The sequence below is a fragment of the Zootoca vivipara genome, chromosome 15 (genome assembly GCF_965207765.1).
Source record: "Zootoca vivipara chromosome 15, rZooViv2.hap1.1, whole genome shotgun sequence".
NCBI lineage: Eukaryota > Metazoa > Chordata > Lepidosauria > Squamata > Lacertidae > Zootoca > Zootoca vivipara.
In genome coordinates, this window is record NC_142598.1 from 30,375,922 (window position 1) to 30,389,875 (window position 13,954).

Consider the following 13,954-nt stretch of genomic DNA (forward strand, 5'->3'; position numbering starts at 1 on the left):
TTTGATCAGAGGTAGATTTGGGAGAATATTAGCATTTCCATTGCACAGAGCTTCAGGGGTGCTGCTGGGGGCGCCACAACCCTGATTTAGAATACAGTGTGAGAGGCTGTGTGTCAGGGACTTGCTGGATGAGGAAGAGTGGTGGGAGCCACCCACCCAAGAACCCTCCAGGGATGACACAGATGAAGAAGACTTAGACCCGAGGCCATGGTGGTGGGATACAGGGGACTGTTCAGAGGAAAGGGCAAGCTGGGAGGTGGTAGAAGCAGGAAGCGTAAGTGAAACTGGGGACTCAGAAGAAGAAAGTCATTCAATGAGAGGGCTGGGTGCTGAGGGTCTCAGTTTGAGTGGAGAATGATAGAGAGAGGAGTTAGACACTGCTTCAGTGTCTCACACCAAGCACTGAGCAACAGGCCAGACAGGCCCAGAGGGGGATCCCTCCTTCTCCCCGTAGTTTACATCTGCTTGGGAGGTGTCCAGAGGAAACAAGATGCTCTACGACTGAGCTATGGCTCTTTCCCAAACACCCCCCGTCAATCTAAGAGATCAAAGCTGTACACCAGGAAAAGTTATGTTCAAGTTTTACTCTTCCAATTAACATACCAGAAGGGCTTAGGCAAGCCAATTTCACTGTGCCTCAGCCCAATACCACCCTTCCTCTGCTAAACCAAGATAGCAATGGCCTACCTGGCAGGGTTGTTGCAAGGACTACTGAGACAATGCAGATGAACTGCTCTGAACACTCTAGTGTCTTGCCTAATGCTAATTCATTATTATACATTATTAATCGTCATACTCTGACTTGCAAGTGAATTAGACATCCCATTCATTATTCATTCTGTTATTAATTAAATGGCAAAGCACCTTACTCTTCCAGCCTACTCCAAACCCTTGGGTTTAGAGAAACAGGTTGTGATGCATATTTTCCAAATACTATTTATGGTTATGGTCCATCCAAAGTTAAATACCTTTTATCATTGCTTCATGGTAAAAGGTAGAAAGGTAAAGGACCCCTGGATGGTTAAGTCCGGTTGAATTTGAATAAGGGGTGCAGCACTCATCTCCGCTTTCAGGCCAAGGGAGTCGGTATTTGTCTGCAGACAGTTTTTCCAGGTCATGTGGCCAGCATGACTAAACAGCTTCTGGTGCAACAGGACACCGTGACGGAAGCCAGAGTGCATGGAAACGCTGCTTACCTTCCCGTCACCACAGTACCAATTTATCTACTCGTGATAGTATGCTTTCGAACTGCAGGAGCTGGGACAGAGCAATGGGAGCTCACCCCATCATGCAGATTTGAACTGCTGACCTTACGATCCGCAAGCCCAAGAGGCTGGGTGGTTGAGACCACAACACCACCATGAGGGAGGCATAAGAATAAGTTAAGTGTGCTTAAGTTTCACCCATTCAAGCCTTCAGTCAACATACACATGCAGCATGCCAGTCTGGTTGTCTTGAGACAGAGAGGCAGAACCCTTTTGGAAGCACTATGCATAAAGTGGATGTTACAGGGGGGAAGCCTTTGCCAACCTGGTGCCCCCTTGATGTTTTGGACTATAGAGCTCCTCTCAGTGCTGGCACCACATAGATAGGAGATGGCAGCCTGCTATCAGAAGCAGTGCACTCTGCCAAGGGCACAAGTTCCCCCCTACTATGTCAGGTGCTGGTGCGGCATCCAGTATAACAAGCAATTCCTTGTATTCCTTATGGTTACCTTACATTCATTTACAGATTAATTGCAGGTGGAAAGTGCCCCTCCCCCAAAGCAAAAGTAGATTATAGGTATCTGAAGAAGTGTGCATGCACACAAAAGCTCATACCAAAATAAAAACTTAGTTGGTCTTTAAGGTGCTACTGAAGGAATTTTTTTTAGATTATAGGTGTTGTTGGTTATTTTCAAAAAAATCCTAATTCATATTTCAAAGTATTCCCAATGTGTATGTTATGTATAAAGTGTATTTGTGAGTAACAATTTATTCTAAGTATTATTAAGCCAGCTCCAAGTCCTCCTATACTTAAACCTTAATTTATTGCTCCCTAATGCAATGAAAGATGCCTTTGCCAGATGGCTAATGTTGGATCTTTAAAACAAACACAAATCAGATAGGCTAAGGCTCACCTAAGAGTCTAGACTTAGCCCCCCTGTCTGCAACAATTAGGAATGGCACAAGATCAAGCCTATGAGGATCAATAACATTGAGCATTAGCTAAGATCACGGAGGAAGTTCTCTGCTTTTAACTTTTTGAAAAAAAAATAGAAAAGGCAGCTACATTCCTGTAATGAAAAGTTCAAAAAGTACATTTGTCTACATGATTAAGCAAAGAATAGGCACAATTCAGTCTTGACGTTAAGCTGTTCTGAGTCCTATTTATTTTACTTTAAGCACATGCTTAATTCCGTGATGGATTCCAGGGTCTCAAATTCCAACAGTGCCCTGTGCAACACTGAAATTCAGCTCCCCACCCCCGCGCCTCTTGTACTCCATTCTAAATACTGTAATAGTCAGGCACACTATTGGGAGTAGGGGCCAGGGGGCCAGAGCCCCCACAATAAATTTAAGGAAGGGGCCATGCCACCTCAAAATTCCCGAGCGGTCATGCATGCACACAGCGGGGCATGCGCACTACACATCAGCATGCTCTGCAGCCTGGCGCAAGCATGCCACAGGACTTGCTGATGTCATGAGCAGTGTGCTCACATTGCACAGCCCTGGCTCCCTCAATTGTGGGGCAAGATCGGGTGCTTGATAATAGTTGAGGCGGCCCCTGCGGCAGCCCAAGGCTGCACGCCCAGTGCAACCGAACCGGTTGTGCTCCCCTAAAACCACCTCTGCTTAATTCTCCCTTTGTAGTCAAAGAGATGTAAGCATGTTGAAGTTGTCCTGGATCATGCATACGAAAGGAAATGGTAGCAGGCTTTGTGGCAACCTGCCCCACTTCCCAAGTTTGCTACATTGTCATTTCAAAAATGTCAGTGTAGGTTCAAAGAGTCCATGCCAGAAGGTTGCTTTGCTGCAGAATTCCACAGAATGCAGAAATTTGCTTCCTAAGGCCTGGGGCAGGAATATTGTTCAAACAAAGTTATAAACTCAAACAAAAAGTAGCCAGTCCCTAGCAGGGATCTCAGGCCAGCTTAGCTCTCTGAGTCCCAGGGCAAGTGTCCTCACCTGCCCCTTCACTCTCTGCATGGGCCTTCCTCCAGGTATTGTTGAACTCCAACTCCCATAAACCCCAGTCACCATGGCTGCTAGTTGCCCAACATGGCCACTGGCAGTCCAACAACTCTCTGCTGGATCTCTCGCTGTGCCCCGTGTTATGGAAGAGCAACACCTGTTTGACATTTCACAGGAAAGGTATTCTGTTCATATTTCTGTATATGTGGTGTTGTTGTTTTCAAAACAAAGCAGAAAGAGCCATGGAACCTCTTGCTTTTCATTGCAGATGTTAACTTGAACTTGGGTTCAGTCAACAGTATCTGAAGCACTGTCCAAAAATGTGCTGGGTTCTGAAAGCAGCTATGGCAATGAAAAACTGAAGTGTTTATCTGTTTCGAGAGCACTCAAGATTGCGGGGAACAATTCCATAGTTCAGCAATTTATCAGCTTCTCTGATATACAACATTTAAGTATTGCCCTGAGCCATTTAACGTACTGATACGGGGACCAGGGTAGCCTAGAGCAACGATCTGAAACTTTGGTGATAGTACTCAACCGTCTTCAGACTATTCTCCCATAAGAAATAAACTTTCTGACTGAATTCCCCCCCCCCCCATTGGCTGTGGTACGAGTATTGTTATCTTTTAAACATTTTCCGGAATAGATTGACTTTTTATGGCTTTGCCCTTGGACAGAAAAGTTGAGACTTTCAAAAAAGTATCTTTAAGCAATATTCAGGATTATAGCTCTAACCCTGAAAGCTGTAGTTAATCACAGGTAGATTCCAGGTATAGATAATGTATTAAAATGTGCCACACATCTTTCATCCTGCACCAGTTCGCTGACAGTATGGGATATTCACAGACATTTTAGCTGCTGAGAGGGAAGGTTCATGTTGGCGGAAAAAATGCACCTACTTGTGAGGGAACTCTCAGATGGAGCCTAAATGAAAACAAAAAAGGATAATATGAAAGATGATTTAAAATAGCATAGTTAGCAGAACATCATACAGTTAACAAAACCCCTACCCAAACAGGACCATCTTAACCAGACAGTGGACAGCTTCCATGAGCTCCTTTAGGAGGAGGATATAAATTTAAGAAATTAATTAAATACTGCAAAACAGTAGCTGATGTAGGTGCTTCTCTTTCCGCTGATGGAGGGGACATGCTCACATCGTTTTGTGATCTTTTCTCTCCTTTAGACATGGCAACCATTTTGCAAAAGGCACCCACAGCTCTTCCTCAAAATTCAAAACGGTGCTTGCGCGAATTTGCTGACCCTTGTCTAGTTCTGCCAGTTGCTGCCCAGATTTGTCAAGCAATTCCATGTTTACTTGGGAAGTTCTCCCGTGTGCATTTCCTTACATGGGTCAGGCAGCAACAGATGACATGGTGCTGAGGGGGTACTTACCTGACCACCTGACAGGTGAGCCGCTGCTGGTTACTGGGAGGGGAAGGGGTGAGGCAATGGTGAGTTCAGAGCAGTGCAAACACACCAAGGGAACCAATTGAGTGCTCCTCCTGGTGTGTTTGCACCACACCTCCATCCCTGCTGCTTTGCACCTCTTCCTCCCATTAAGCAGCAGCGACTAACCTGCTGGGAGGTCAAGTAAGCATGTTGTTTAGTCGTCTTTGTCGTGTTTGACTCTCCATGACCCCATGAACCAGAGCATGCCTTGGAAACTCTCTCTTTCTTCTCAAAGCTTCTCCTTTTTTATGTCCATTGGGTTTTCCTGGCAAAATACTGGAGTGGTTTGCCAGTTCCTTCTCCAGGTGGATCACATTTAGTCTAAACTCTCGGCTATGACCTGTCCATCTTGCGTGGCCCTGTATGGCATAGCTCATAGCTTCTTGGAATTATTCAGGCCCCTTCGCCACGACAAGGCAGTGATCCATGAAGGGGCAAGTAAGCATAGGGTTGCCATATTTCAAAAAGTAAAAACAAGAGTTGTTGAGCTTTTTTTAATATTTAATGGTTTATTATGTTTTCATATATGTTGGAAGCCAAGAAGAAGAAGAAGAAGAAGAAGAAGAAGAAGAAGAAGAAGAAGAAGAAGAAGAAGAAGAAGAAGAAGAAGAAGAAGAAGAAGAAGTTTCATCTCCAATCTTGAATTGTGGCCAATAGAATTATTTTTGCATATATGCGATCCATTCCCTCTTGAAATTTGCCATAACATTCGTCCCTTTATTAAAGTCCTTAAGGTACTTGCATTTCTTCCCAATGCAATGGGTTTGATCACTGGGGGGTTCACTAATTGGGCTAACTTATTATGCATTAAAATTGCCCTTGATACCATAAAAAAGTTAACGATGAATAAAAATAATTTAAAGGTTTAATACTGTGTAAAGCTTCTTAGATGCCGTCCTAAATCATTCCTTCCTAGTAACACATTTAAAAGCCTCACATGTTCTACAATTTTTAGTACATCGTCATTTTACATATTATATGCGATTATATTTATTTATTTATTATGAGCAGGGAGTGCCCAGCACTGCTGGGAAACTCAAAGAAATCCCCCCAAATTTGTGATCTATTTATTAATTACTTTATACTGAAATGAACAGCCTGCCTTTCTTTCAGTCAGTCAGAATAAACACTTAAACACACCACATAAAAGGTAGTTTAAACACTGCAGCAATGGAAAACCTGGTTGCCGTTTGCTCTGATTCAAACACAGACCTGGGAATCCCAGACTTGAGCCTAGAAAGAAATGTGCCCTGGGCTTGGTCTAGAAATGCCATGGCTCCAACCATTCGAAAAGTGTGGTTCATGAGTCCGCTGGCGACATTTTTAAAATATTTTTTATTGAGTTTTTGATAATTTTATACATATAAAACAAAACCATTTCAAACATTAAAATGCAAGGTTCTTTTGAACCACCAGACCTCCTTCCCTCTCTCCATGGGTTCCATGATTTGAATTTAAGTTTGCTGCATCTTTTACCGCTATCCATCTATTATATAACCGTTGTTACCATAAATAATTCCACAATACAAGTATTATTACATCCCTGCCAAAGATTTTAACTGTTTACAGTGGTCTTTTAAATAAATTACAAATTTAATCCAGTCTTTAGAAAATACTTGATCTTCCTGGTTTCGGATCTTCCCCGTCTGTTTCGCCTTTTCCGCATATCCCATCAGTTTCATCTGCCGTTCTTCTTTTGTTGGTACTTCTCCTTCCTTCCATCTATGCGCTGGTAGCATTCTTGCTGCCATTGTTGCATGCATAAAAAGTCTTTTGTCTTCTCTTGGCAATTCTTCACCTATTACAGTGGTACCTCCAGTTACGAACTTAATTCATTCCGGAGGTCCGTTCTTAAGTCGAAACCGTTCTTAACCTGAGGTGCACTTTCACAAATGGAGCCTCTGGCACGTGACTTCCGCTCACATCCCGGTGCAACGTTCGCTTCCAGGAGACCTACTTCCAGGTTAGCGGAGCTCGTAACCAGAGGTTCCACTGTATACCTAGTCAAAATGCTTCTGTTTTTTTTTTTGACAAATGCATTTTTAAACATTTTCTTTAGTTCATTTTATATCATTTCCCAGAAAGCCTTTACCAAGGTATACATCCACCAAATTTGATAAAAGGTGCCCTCTTTCTCTTTACATTTCCAACACAATTTTGAACTTGTTTTGTACATTTTAGCAATTTTACTCAGTGTTAGATACCAGCGATACATCATTTTCATATAATTTTCTTTCAACGAACAGCATGCAGTGAATTTTACTGCCGGTGATGTTTCGATAAACCACTTTGTTTTAGGCGACACAAGGATGCCTATTGGATGCAATTTGATGCCTATTGGATGCAATGTCATCTTGAGCAGATTCCCACCTACCAGTGGTAGGCAATACAGTAATGTGGAGAGGGGAGAAATGTGCAATGTGATGGTGTCACAACAGGGTTAGGTGATCCTGCGCTTTGCAAGTGACAGGCGGAGAGCAGCAGATGTGGAGAAGTCAATGCAGGGATGTCATTTTCGACAGAATCTCCATGTCACCCACAATAACATGTTGCTGTGTCCTAGCTTAGCTCCTCCATGGCTCCTTCCAACTCTAGGACTTGCTCAGACTTGCTTTTAGAGATTGTTTAAGATAAAATAAAAATCCCCTGCACCAAACCCAGGCCATGGCAATATCTCTCAGCCAACAGTGAGAGCCAAACCCCTATCAGATCACTGCCTCCCACCAAGCCTGGCTGGCATATAGACCCCTTGGTGATGATGCCATATGTTTTGTTTCCCGGCGGCAAACAAAAGACAATATTGCACACTTTCCGAGGAGAGTGATTAGCAGGCAAAAACTGCAGGATGGATGTGATATTTATCTGGTACCTTTGCCATCCCTGAGACAATGCAAACAGAGTACAGGAGGTATAATAAGATTGGCCACTGGCACTGCCAATATTTCAACCAGCACGAAGTTGTTAGTTGTCTTTTTCTGGCTGCTGCTAGATGTTGGCTAGAATATCAGCTTTGCAAATAGGATGGTCTCCTTCCAGGTTGCATTATAGAATATATGGATTTATTTATTTCATTTGGAGAATCTGTTACTGCTGCTGTTGCTGTTGAAATTTGTACACCACCTTTCATCTGAAGGTCACAGGGCAGTCCATAACATAAAAATACAAAATAAAAACACAAAATGCAGTCATACCTCAGTTTAAGTACGCCTCGGTTTGAGTACTTTCAGTTTAAGTACTCCGCAGACCCGTCTGGAACGGATTAATCCACTTTCCATTACTTTCAATGGGAAAGTTTGCTTCAGGTTAAGTACAGACTTCCAGAACCAATTACACTCATACCTCGGGTTAAGTACACTTCAAGTTGAGTACTCCGCGGACCCGTCTGAAACAGATTAATCCACTTTCCATTACTTTCAATGGGAAACTTCGCTTCAGGTTAAGTACGCTTCAGGTTAAGTACAGACTTCTGGAACCAATTGTGTTTGTAAACCGAGGTACCACTGTACAACATCATAAAGGTAAAGGTAAAGGGACCCCTGACCATTACGTCCAGTCGTGACCGACTCTGGGGTTGCGACGCTCATCTCGCATTATTGGCCGAGGGAGCCGGCGTACAGCTTCCAGGTCATGTGGCCAGCATGACAAAGCCGCTTCTGGCGAACCAGAGCAGCACACGGAAACGCCATTTACCTTCCCGCTGTAGCGATACCTATTTATCTACTTGCACTTTGAGGTGCTTTCGAACTGCTAGGTTGGCAGGAGCTGGGACCAAGCAACGGGAGCTCACCTCGTCGCAGGGATTCGAACCGCCAACCTTCTGATCGGCAAGCTCTAGGCTCTGTGGTTTAACCCACAGCGCCACCTGCGTCCCCTAACAACATAATAAAGCAAACAAATAACCCCCCACCCACAAACACATTTAAAAGGCCATAGAATGCTAATTAGCCAAGGCCTAGTTAATAGAGAAGAAGGGTCTCAGATGATGGTTGCAGGATCCAGATCGGTTCATACAGGGAAAGACTCATAGTTGTCCGGACAAGTCATAAAGTCCCGAACCACCCCAGAGCCAGTAATCTGACTTCCAGTTTCCACTTGAACACCATCATATACAAGTTTAAGAGTGAGAACCCTGCATATAGCAGACTCCCAATGGAAACTGGAGCACAGCGCTTCAATTCTTTTTGTCTAACTATGCTATTTAATTTTTTTCTTAAAATTCTGCCTTTGATATTAAACTGCTTTAAATCAGGCTTGTTCAGTTTTTCACTGAGCAGAATTGCACAGTTAACTCTCGCATTACTGTAGAAAGAACACATTTTTCTGTTCCTGAAATTTCTCTGTAATAAAACAGCTGCTTTGAGATCTTGTATAGAATGTCCTGGGAGATTCCAGGAACAGACTGGAAAGAGAAGTTGCTGAATTGGAAATCATTACCAAGCTTAAAACCATGGAAGCACCTGGGATGAATAGAGACATCGGATTCTTATCTCATTATGCATGATCAAGCTTTCTTTAGCACCTCAGCCCAGGACTAATTGCAGCCATCAGCAGCCATTAACAGCCATCTACAGGTTTACCACTCCCATCAGCCCATCACCCATTCCCACCCACCCCCACCACCCTCTGTATATATATATAGGGTCTGACACTTCTGTTTCTAGTGTATCTGAAGAAGTGTGCATGCACACAAAAGCTCATACCAAAATATAAACTTAGTTTGTCTTTAAGGTGCTACTGAAGGAATTTTTTAAATAATAATAATAATAATAATAAACAAACATATCATGAAAAATCATCAGCATTTTGCCTAATATACACACATTTTTGCCAATATAATGCATTTTTCTGTTATTTTCACTCATGCATATAGTTTTATGCTCACCCTAGTATATTCATTCTCGTATACCCTACATGACTGGAGAACTGCACTGCAAAATTTGTAAAAATGTGAATTTTGAAAGAGGGCCATGCTGTTTGGGCAAGTGGCAAGCAGGTAGGCTCATCTTTAAATGTGGACCGAATTGAATTTGTCTCTCATCTGTAACGACAATGCGATAACTTTAACCAATGAGAGCTGAAGCACAACACATCAACAAAGTTCCAGATCGAAGTCTCAGCTGCCACATCTCAAGATCCTATCCCCTTAATAGGTGACGCTAACTAATATAACCAAAGTGTGATAACAGCTAAAAACAAAAAACAAAGCAAAAGGGTTTTCTAAAGGACGTCTTTCTGCACGAGAACTGAAATACTGGGCCTTTAAGAAGCCGCTTTGGGGGAAAAAAAACCTTCGGTATCAAACTGTCTTGACCTAGAAGACCATGAAAAACAAAATTAATGAGGTGGATAAGCAGTAGGCGGATAAAGCAGACTAGTCAAGCTCTCCACAAGGAAAAGAGTTGAACACTGATGAGGAAGATAAATGAGCAACACAGCTCAGTATTCTTTCTCCAAAAAAGGGCACAAACCATAGCTGTCAAGTCCTCCCTTTTTTAAGGGAAATTCCCTTATGCTGAATAGGCTTCCTCGCGAGAAAAGGGAAAACTTGACAGCTATGGCACAAACACATGCAGTGTGTGTGTGTGTGTGTGTGTGTGTGTGTGTGTGTGTGTACAGGACCGAGGATTTTCAATCCATTTTCCTCCTCCTCCTATTCTCAGATGTATTGAATTCTGTCTACCCATCACTCTATATGGTTTGTTTTCAGTAAATAGTACAGTAGGTAAAGGAATGCTGACAACGTAACTCATGCGTGCATGACTCAATTCAGCCAATATGTAAGCAGATTAATAGTCTCCCCTGAAATCAATGGGATTAGGGCTGCAGTCTGTTAGAGTTGCTGCAAGTGGAATCCCTGACCCAGAGTTGAAAATTGAGTTGAAAATTGATACGCTGTCCGCCACAAGAATAAGGTTCAGAGTTTCAGAGTTTTAAATAGTTACAAATATATGTCGCAAAATACAAAGTAACACATTTCTCTTAAACAGCAAACAATGTGGTCCCATCTTCTTTACGTCGTTAACACGGTTCAATAACTTTTCTCTCTCTGGTCCCAGAGAGACATCCTAAGCAACAATACTGAACTAAGCTTCTTCTACAGCTGCTACTGGCTCCATCTCCTGCTGTGATGCTGAGTTTTCAGTTTTCCCCAGGGATAAGTAATCACTTGGCCCAGGGCCGTCTTAAGCGTATCTGGCGCCCTGGCACCGTGGTGCGAAGATCCCTCCGGCACCCCCCCGCCCTGTTTCGCAGCGCAGCTGTCCGGCGGGCACAGCGTGCAGTGCGGCTGGCACAGGCACAGCAGCGCGGTGCCCCCCTGGCGGCCCGGCGCCCTGGCGCATTGCGCCACCCAGCCTTGCCTTAGAGCCGGCCCTGACTTGGCCTACTCACTGACATGGAAAATCTCCATCCTCTTTTTGCCATGTAACCTCCTGCCTAATGCAGGCTTCTCTTTATAAAATGTTTTCAAACATAATGCATGCAAACATTACATTTTATGCATATCAAACGTATAACTTTAACACAGTCCTGTGTGTACAAAGTAAGTCCTATTGAACTTGGTTCTGAACAGTCATGTGTAGGACTACACTGTGAACACAGTGAAACTTACTGGTACTTTCAAGTAAGCATGTTCAGGAAACTTTTAATATTGGGCTGCCCTTTCTCAAAATCACGAGTAGCCAACCTTGTACCTTCCAGATGCTATGGACTACAAATTCCATCAGCCTTAGCAAGTGTGATCAATTGTCATGGATCATGGCAGTTGTAGTTCATTACATCTGGAAGGCTCCATGCTGTGTTTCAAACAATTTGACTATGGCCACAAGCAAAACCCTGTGGGTGTCAGCACCGTGTGCTAATAGCTTTTCCGCAAGGGGTGGTAGCTGGGAGCTGTGAAAGTTTGCCATCTAATCAAGAGACTTTTGAATGCTTACCTTTCTCCGGTGACTCAAATGCAAGCGCCTTGCCCTCAGATTGCTTTATTGGTGACTGGAAATTCTCCGGCTTAAAGTCATCCTGAAACCAGAGTGCTTGGGTAATAATGTCTCAACAAATGAAACTGATTTGTAAAAATGTTAAAACAAAATTTAAAAAAATCCTTCCAGTAGCACCTTAGAGACCAACTAAGTTTGTCATAGGTATGAGCTTTCATGTGCATGCACACTTCTTCAGATACACTGAAACAGAAGTCACCAGACCCTTATGAATAGTCAGAGGGTGGGGGTGGGGGTATTACTCAGAAGGGTGGTGGGAATGGGTGATTGGCTGATAGGAGTGGTAAACCTGTTGATGACAGTTAACGACTGCAATTGGTCTTGTAGGAAAAAGCAAGGGGTGAGGTGCTAAAGAAAGCTTTATCATGTATAATGAGATAAGAATCCAATGTCCTTATTCAGACCAGGTCTCTCCATGGTTTTAGGCTTGGTAATGAGTTGCAATTCAGCAACTTCTCTTTCCAGTCTGTTTCTGAAAATTTTCTGTAATAAAACAGCTACTTTGAGATCTTGTAAATAATGTCCTGGGAGATTGAAGTGTTCTCCTACTGGTTTCTCTGTCTTGTGATTCCTGATGTCAGATTTATGTCCATTTATCATTTGGCATAGGGTTTGGCCAGTTTGTCCAATATAGAGAGCTGAAGGGCACTGTTGGCATTTGATGGCAACTTATTACCAAACTTAAAACCATGGAGAGACCTGGTCTGAATAAAGATCCACTTCTCTACCAACCCTCTAGTCCAGCTTCTGTCCAACTGCTGCCCTGCAGATGTTTTGCACTACAAGTCCCTGACCACTGACAGTGTGGGATGAGGGCAGTCTGGGGGTGCAGGGCAACCGGGCGCCAAATTCTGGGGGGCACCCGCCACTGAAGCCGCCTAAGCGTATTGTATTGAGCTGCTTTGCGGCAGCGGGGTCAGCGGCACCTTTGACATGACTGATCTTGTGCCGCCTGCCTGTTAATGCTGCTGCAGGGGAAATTCTCTGGAAAGCCTTGCTCACCAAAGCCGGGAGGAGGGGGAGCAACAGGAAAAAGGGAGAGACAGACAGAAAGAGAACACACCTATCTAGCGACGGGAGCATGCACAGGCTCCAGAAGAAGAACTCGTATATGCGAGCTCGAAAGGGCCTTCCCAGCTCCCCTAGATATAAGGTTGCCCCCCACAATGAAAGGCTGCCCAAGATGGCTCTCCCACGCATGCGCACAATGCCCGCCCATCTCATCTTTCAGACACCTCTCTACGACTGTAAACGCATGCGTGGAGCCTTTACACCAACTCCCAATGTGTTCTTTGTCTTCTTTAGAAAAGCTGGTTTAAAACAAAACACACACACACAAAACTCCTTTTGGAGCTGTGCAGGCGTGAGTGCTATTTAACAAATGATAATAGTGACATAAGCATAATAAAAGTTAATTTGGGGGCTAAACTAAATTGGGAGGCGCTGGGTGGATCTTTGCACCCCGGCGGCGCATATGCTAAAGACAGCCTTGGTGATGGGATTTGTAGTCCAAAACACCTAAAAGGGGAACGCTTCTCTAGTCCCCACAGTGCACCCTAATAGTGGTTATTTAAAGGACAGACAAAAATCTATATATATTTTTCATCCCTGACACATCTTATTGTATTATCTGGGACAGTATTATTCTACTGTGAATTGTGCCCTTTAAATATCATGGAAATTACTGGGTAACCTAAGCAGTTAGTGTGTTCAATCACAAATGATTGTCGAAATGCTTATTCAGCCAGAACGCATTTACATGCAGACTGTAGCAAGTAAGCAAGACTCTGTCACTTCCCTGATTAAAGGAATTGATTTGACTTTAGCGAGAGTGACTTTAATTAGCTGTGCAAATGCCATTAATTCCAATTAATCGTCTCACACTGTCAGGACCAAAATCCAGGGAGAAGATAAATTGCAGCTAATCAATATAACTCTTGTTTCTACTAGGAACAGGTGCTTACGGAGAGAAGAATGTCATTTATAGGTGTCTGCATCTAGGAGTATTTAAGCAAGACAGTAATTCAATGTACCCAACCCCCTAGATGATTTGTTAGAGCCTATTTATATACATATATCCCTAATTGCTTTGAGCTCAGTGGAAAAGGGCTTAACCTAGTGGTATGGAGAAATATTCTAATCCAATCTCTCTCTAACATACTTCCAGTACATCTGAGCTTCCTTGGTCCCTTAGGAAGCTTTAAGCTTAGAGCTGAAAACAACAACCCTTAGCCAAGTAACACATTTGAATGCTGGCTGGAAAAACTAAATGGTCCACAACCTTCATCTTCTTTATATCTTATATGAAAATCAGAGGTGGTCAGAGAAGAAGTT